The following is a 7,813-nucleotide window of genomic DNA, read 5'->3' on the forward strand; positions in this document are numbered from 1 at the left end:
TCCTCCAGGGGGCAGCAGCAACCATGTCCAAGTGCTATGCTGCCAAGCCTTGATAAGGACAGGTGCTGTCAATTAAGGTGATCTTCAGTCAGTGTCCCAGCTTGCAAGCCGTGAGGCTGTTGGTTTGTTTGGTGGCCGTGACGCCTTCATTGTTTTTTTTTTCATCTTTATGCCTCTATATAGTTTTCCTTTATGTATATATTTGTTTTCGTCACCATCTTAACATAATAATCCGCTAGGACTGGCCAACCAAGAGGTCGAGAGAGACAAAGCTGTCCCTGGAAGTAAGGTTGCTCTCTGCCTGGACACATGTACATTTAACACCACGCTGATTTCTCACATAGATCCACATCTTAAATCAGGTTACAGACCAGTTAACTAGATCTAAGACCGCTAGACATAACGAGTTCAGCAAAATCAGTAGGTTAGTTATTAGTTTTTTAACACTGGTTGGTATTTAACCTTTTCACGCGTGAGTTCCAAACATCTCTAACGGTCGCCCCAGGGCAAGAATTTTTGACGCGCATGATGTCAGAATGCTCTCACTGTTCCAAAATGTGGTTGTTATGCAACAGGACAATTAACCCATGCTGCCCTTAAACCAAGGCAGGCTGCCTGCTAATTAACTATAGGCTGTTTCAACTTGTCAATTTAAAAAAAAAAGTTTGAATTGAGGTGTGTTCCGCCTCCTCATTAATTCACATAGTAGTAGCCAATGATACTGTTTCAGCCTATTTACGTTTGAGGCATTACTGAGCCGGACAAAACTTCTTTCTTCTACAAGAGTCCAAACACAAACGTTTTCCTCCCCGGCATATTCTCCGGCTGGCTCCCGTATTACCTTCACTACTAATAATAAGTGCCTTATCACGTGATCATTATAGTTTCTGTATATCTAGTTGTTAACATTTCTACTGTAGCACACTGTATGTACAGTACCAGTAAAAAGTTTGGACACACCTACTCATTCCAGGGTTTTTCTTTATTTTTAAAATGTTCTACATTGTAGAATAATAGTGAAGACATCAAAACGATGAAATAACACACGTGGAATCATGTAGTAACCAAAGAGGTGTTAAACAAATCCAAATATATTTTATATCTGAGATTCTTCAAAGTAGCCACCCTTTGCCTTGATGACAGCTTTGCACACTGTTGGCATTCTCTCAACCAGCTTCATGAGGTAGTCACCTGGAATGCATTTCAATTAACAGGTGTGCCTTGTTAAAAGTGAATTTGTGGACATTCGTTCCTTCTTAATGCATTTGAGCCAATCAGTTGTGTTGTGACAAGGTAGGGGTGATATACAGAAGATAGCCCTATTTGGTAATAACATCTCAAATAAGAAAAGAGAAACGACAGTCCATCATTACTTTCAACTGTAATAGCTACTGTAAATTGGACAGTGCAGTTAGATTAACAAGAATTTAAGCTTTCTGCCAATATCAGATATGTCTATGTCCCTGGAAATGTTCTTGTTACTTACAACCCCGTGCTAATCGCATTAGCCTATGTTAGCTCAACCCTCCCGAGGGGGACCCACCAATCCTGTTAAGACATGAAGGTCAGTCAATACGGAAAATGTCAAGATTTTGAACATTTCTTCAAGTGCAGTCGCAAAAACCATCAAGCGCTGTGATGAAACTGGCTCTCATGAGGACCGCCACAGGAAAGGAAGACCCAGAGTTACCTCTGCTGCAGAGGATACGTTCATTCGAGTTACCAGCCTCAGAAATTGCAGCCCAAATAAATGCTTCAGAGTTCCACAGACATCTCAACATCAACTGTTCAGAGGGGACTGAGTGAATCAGGCCTTCGTGGTCGAACTGCTGCAAAGACACCACTACTAAAGGACACCAATAAGAAGTATTGCTTGGGCCAAGAAACACGAGCAATGGACATTAGACATGAAAATTTGCCCTTTGGTCTGATGAGTTTAAATTTGAGCTTTTTGGTTCTAACCGCTGTGTCTTTGTGAGACGCAAAACGGATAATCTCTGCATGTGTGGTTCCCACCGTGAAGCATGGAGGAGGTGTGATGGTGTGGGGGTGCTTTGCTGGTGAGACTGTCTTAGATTTATTTTGAATTCAAGGTACACTTAACCAGCATGGCTACCACAGCATTCTGCAGCGATACGCCATCCCATCTGGCTTGCGCTTAGTGGAACTATCATTTGTTTTTCAACAGGACAATGACCCAACACACCTCCAGGCTGTATAAGGGCTATTTGACCAAGAAGGAGAGTGATGGAGTGATGCATCAGATGACCTGGCCTCCACAATCAACCGACCTCAACCCAATTGAGATGGTTTGGGATGAGTTAGACTGCAGAGTAAAGGAAAAGCAGCCAACAAGTGCTCAGCATATATGGGAACTCCTTCAAGACTGTGGGAAAAGCATTCCAGGTGAAGCTGGTTGAGAGAATGCCAAGAGTGTGCAAAGCTGTCATCAAGGCAAAGGGTGGCTACTTTGAAGAATCTCAAATATAAAATATATTTGGATTTTCTTTGCACTTTTTTGGTTACTACATGATTCCATATGTGTTATTTCATAGTTTTGGTGTTTTCACTATTAATCTACAATGAAGAAAATAGTAAAATAAATAAAAACGCTTGAATGAGTAGGTGTGTCCAAACTTTTGACTGGTATTGTATGTATGGAGCTGTATGTATTTACTGTTTTATTCACATGTTTTCAAGTTCTGGTGACAAATCATGCATTCCGAATCTTGCATAGACTGTAATGGACACAGACGTGTGTAAAATACTTTTTTGAAGGTTGTACCTATTATGACGAGCTAAGCTAATTGCCAGCTCAATGTGGCGCCATGTTTCTTGACATCATACAATGCATTATGGTTGTCACGTAAATGTCTGTCAGACCCTAGATGTTATAACAAAAACGAGATGAAGGGATGGTTCAATCGTCTTTTGGGTAAACTCCCGAAAGTGAATGATGAAAGTGAATGATGGTAGATGACACACCCGTGAGGTCCCCCGTGATGTGATAAAATGTAAATAGTAATTGCTATTAGCTAATTCATATTATGGTTTCTGTCAGCTGAGAGTTAGCTAAATATGACCGCTTGTGTTAGGTTAATCTTTCCTCAATTAGCGCTACGACTTATGTAGCCTGGATTGTCCGGTTTGAATGAGAATTGTGTTATTGTGTCGCTACTTCTGTGAATGTCTGAACATTGCATCCGAAAATAAACTGCTCACATTGAGGACATCATGTGGAAAGGACTGTGTTTGTGCAAAATGTTTATGTGAAAAAAAACAGTGTGGCCAGCTCAAATGCTGACTGTTGCATCTGTCGTAACTGGACGTTCTAAATACAGTAAGCGTTCTAATCCCGCCGGTTTGAGCGTACGCTGCAGGGACCACTGTAGAATGAGCACTCCTGTGTGTTCGCACGTGTCAAAGGGCTCATTTCGATAGTTAGTTAGCCTACATTATCACGAAAGAAGCTCTGTGTAGGCAAACCTGTCAGTCTACGTGTGTGCGAACGATACTTTAAAAGGATCGGGCTCTGCACTGCTGAATGCACTGCAGCTATCGGTTCATCATTGTCATACAGTAATTCAGTGTGTAATACCCGTCTAAGTCCCTGCGAAGCAGAGGAGCAGGCGGTGTCTGCACCGAGCATGTTAAGCCCACTCAATGTCCTATAGGACAGGCCAATTTAACACAGGAATAAGCCAATTATCTTTGTGGAGTAGACAAATTTACAATAGGATTTCCCCCAAATTCCTTCTGGACTCCCATGTCAGAGCTTGGAGTTGCTTTCGAACGGCCCCACACACCGCCGCAAGGCTACCCAATACGAACACACACAAACTCCCACACTTGCATCATACACACTCCTGGGTGAGCCCCCACTGCGATGAATGTGCCCTCTATTCCTTAAATGAAAGCTCCCTCTCTCCCTTTACAATAATGTCTCCAGCAGAGCGGACTGCTGTACATTCTCATGAGGAAATCCTCCATCATCCGAGCGGCCAGCGAGAGAGTTGGTTCACGTCAATCTCTGAAGGCAGGAAGAGGCTTGGCGCCTCACGTGCCTGCCACACTCCAGCCCCACATCCCTACACGCTCCAGCCACAAAAGAGACCTCCTCCCTGGGCTTGGCACAGTGGGCCAGCTGCATCCTCCCACACTGTGTTCAGGAGAAGGCAGAACAGCCAAAGTCGCCTGTGTACAATCAGACCGTGACAAGCTGTAGCAGCAGCATCCATCCATGAGGAGAACACGGCTCCTCCACAACCATTTCTCTAAATGGGGACCCCAGGGAAGAAATATGTCTTCCTGATTTAACCAGTCTGATTGAGAGGGGAGTCGCCCGGGTGTTATACTGCATGTCTTTAACCATCACCTCTATAGGTAGAGACATTGGGAAGATCTCTGTCTGGTTGAATCGCATTTGTGAAGGCAGAAGAGTCAAAGGCTGCCATCTTTCTTTATCAGTAAGCGTTCTATAAGGTGCCACCAGGGAGGTAAAATGTGGAGGAGCTAATTCAATTTTCTGACTGAACAGCATGAGTACATGAGTGTGGGTATCCCTGGCAACGTGGGACTCAGAAACCCCCTTTCCCCCACAACAATTGGAGTGGGAATACGAGAATTAAATAATCTCTCTCTCTGAGATGACTCCAGGGAACACTCCCGAGTCTTCAACAGTCGCTATTCTGACGGTGGGCCCCGGAACGGCTCGGCGTCTAATTCCTTTAGCTGAATTGAACGCTACTGAACTGGTAGATGTCTATATAACAGCAGTCAATTCCCTTCCCTGAACTACAAAATCCAAGGGTGGTAGACTGTAGGTCTTCAATACTCATTAGTTTGCTATCAGAAAGGGAGAACAAGCCATTGATCATCCCCCCTGTTAACGGTGCATTCCCAACTCGGCCGCATGTCTAAACGTAATCTTGCTGAATAAGAGCCTTGGGGGTGCTGTGTGTCTTAAACGCTCTCTTAAACGTCTACAGAGAGTAGCCCGAGGAGAGGATGCGTCATTCGAGCGAGTCCCCGGCCCCTCCATTGTCTACTATGGCTGCCACTGGTGACGTGGCTCTCTTAGAGAGAATAACTTTGTTTATCTGGACAGCAAAACACTTTAGCCACACTTGAGATAAGGGTTGCAGTGTTGTTACGTAAGAGCAAAGCTCTGGAATGACAGCCAGGGAGGTTTCCGATTTGCCTGCATGATATCACCGCTCTCGAACACTTGCTCTCTCTGTCTCTTTCCCTCACTCGTCTTCTTTTTCTGGCCTTGGCCCTTCTATCTCACTATTGGTGTCCTTCCATCTCTCTCTCTCCTCCCTCCATTCGATGTCTGTTGTAATAAACGGTACTGTCCGGTAATGGGAAGTGGTGAGTCCTCCCTGTCACAACAGCACCACCTCTTTCTCAGCCTCCCTTCTCCTAGCCGCTTTATAACTGACATAAGTCACTGAGTCAATGTCTTGTCTATACACACACACACACACACACACACACACACACACACACACACACATCTACCATTCCTCTCAGTTCTCTCTCTCCCTCTCGCGTCTCACTCAGGGTAAATACAAAAGCTCTTCGGTGTAAACAATTATGAGCTTAATGCTGATACAGATTGTTTTGCTCTGTTTTAACCAAATTAGCGGAGAGCATTTGTCTAACGTCTTATCTCCCTTGACGTATTCTCACAAGACCTTTCGTTGCCAAGGCAAAGCCAGGTCGAAATTGAATGTGCAAGCACAGGAAGAACTGTGCACACAGCCAAACACAGAAACACACAGAAAAAAAAAGATCCACACATGCATAGTCATTGATCATCAGCCAAACCTATATGCTTTATCTACAAATATTAAACATAGCCTATCTGTGTTCCATATAAAGCACACTGATACATGGTGTACATGGTGTGATACATACTGCAGTGATTATGGATGAGCCAGAGGCTCACAACGATGCACTAAAACCCACACAAAGGTACTGAAAAGTGATTGAAGGATTTCTAAATACGCGTGTGTGTGTGTGTGTGTGTGTGTGTGTGTGTGTGTTAGTGTGTGTGTGTGTGTGTGTGTGTTGGAAGGGGGGGGGGGGGTAGTGCACAAATCCAGGGGACATGTATCATTTTCCCACAGAGAAAAATGCCAGCTACAGAGGCTTATATTAAAAGCTGGCATGGCTTTACAACATCAAATACATAGCATACTATTCAACCCACTTTAGGCTACTGTGCACACAATGGTAAAACACCGCAAATAAAACACATTCACATTCAAACATGGACAGAATTGTTGATAGCAGCCTACTGCTAAAGGGCAATCATAAATCTCAGAAAATGTTTGTCAGAGGACAGTGAAACGCGCACCCAAACACACACACACACACACACACACACAGCTGATTGAACACTCATCACATTACCATATCGGAGAGACAGCCCCGAACACAGCCCAGTCTTGTCACCGCGCGCTCACACCGACACCCCTCAATATCAAGCCAAACACTTGTTATAAGCGATTTGGTACAAATAATAAATGGATACAATTAAGCTGGTATTATGAAGCGATACTGACAAGATCACCTTCATTAGGGATGCGCTGATCCTCGTAGACATTGCGCATGCGGCAGGTAAAATATTTGCCTCGCACACACTCGGGTGTCACTGTCGGTTTTTGGTAGGCTACGTGTCTGGTCTGCCGCTACCCCGCGGATCTTTTAACCGTGGCAGACAGAAGTGCGCGCACCATCTGCTTGGACTCGGTTCAGTCACGTGAAATCTGCACTGGTCCATCTCTCCCAAGTGACCCCCGAGACGTGCGCGTGCCCTGTTCACTTAACTGAGTTATGCGGTTGTGATAGATGATACAAAATACATACAAATATGTTCTTCAAAGTCTAAATTCATTGCACTCGTAGCCTATCCCATAGTCACAATGATGACATTTGTGGGTTTGTCAAGTCTGTTTAAGAGGCGTTGTAGACATTGGCTGTTGGAGCATGAAATCGCCCAAAATCTAGTGGAGTAGCCAACACTTTTTGACATTTCAACATAAAATGTAAGAAAATCTGTTATCTCTTTCAGCACCGCAATTATGCACAAACAAGGTTCACTGTAAAACCACCATGCAATTCATCTCGAAGAACGTTTTCAAGAAAAAATATCAATGTTTAGGCTATTTAGTCTAATGCATTCAGCCTGACAAAGAAATAATGCATTTGATAGACTGTCAACCAAATAAAAATACGATATTTATCTTCATTTGCTTCTAAAACATCGCGGTTAAAACATATTCATCCGACTCACCGCGCGCCATGCTTGATTACCTTTTGGTGATTAAGAATTCATTTACCTTCTGAGGTCGATCTTTGAATATTGTCTGAAGTTTCTTGCCTCTCGTCGTATCTGCCCGTCTCTAATGACAAGAGTCACACTGAGTCAAATGTGAACAGGGCAAACGCTGTTGTCGCATCTCTCTCGCGCGCTCCAATAACAGGACCACTGTCTTAATCTCTCATCATGTACACTCGCTCTCTCTCTCTTCCCATCTCCTCCGTTTTAGCCTACTAACAGTTCACCCCCATTTCTCAGGTCATCATCATCACCGTGGTAACCTGTCCATCAACTAGACACCATCATCAGTCAAATAAAAACGTAATCAACTTATTTTCATTTTCATCATTGTTGTCTTTTTTTTTTAATGTTCATATCGAATAACTAGCCCACAGTTCGTGTTGAAGGAAGAGAGAGCCCTGGTTCTGCATGTCCATTAGAAATGTAAGAGAGACTGTTCCTCCTCCATTACATAAACACGGT

At 43.8% G+C, this 7,813-nt stretch overlaps 1 protein-coding gene across 5 annotated transcripts in view; it reads right to left on the minus strand.

Moving 5' to 3' along the window:
* cdh24b (cadherin 24, type 2b) overlaps nt 1-7,548 on the minus strand; it is a 123,525-nt gene extending 115,977 nt beyond the window's left edge. The window contains exon 1 of one of the 5 annotated variants that reach the window (XM_029725130.1): nt 7,350-7,537. The gene's annotated coding sequence lies outside the window, so the exon portion shown is untranslated. Of the gene's footprint in view, nt 1-6,420; nt 6,579-7,323 lie in introns of those variants that run through there. The other 4 variants (XM_029725131.1, XM_029725133.1, XM_029725132.1 and 1 more) reach the window with 4 other exon arrangements.
* Nucleotides 7,549-7,813: the final 265 nt, after the last annotated feature.

The sequence above is a fragment of the Salmo trutta genome, chromosome 31 (genome assembly GCF_901001165.1).
Source record: "Salmo trutta chromosome 31, fSalTru1.1, whole genome shotgun sequence".
Classification (NCBI taxonomy): domain Eukaryota; kingdom Metazoa; phylum Chordata; class Actinopteri; order Salmoniformes; family Salmonidae; genus Salmo; species Salmo trutta.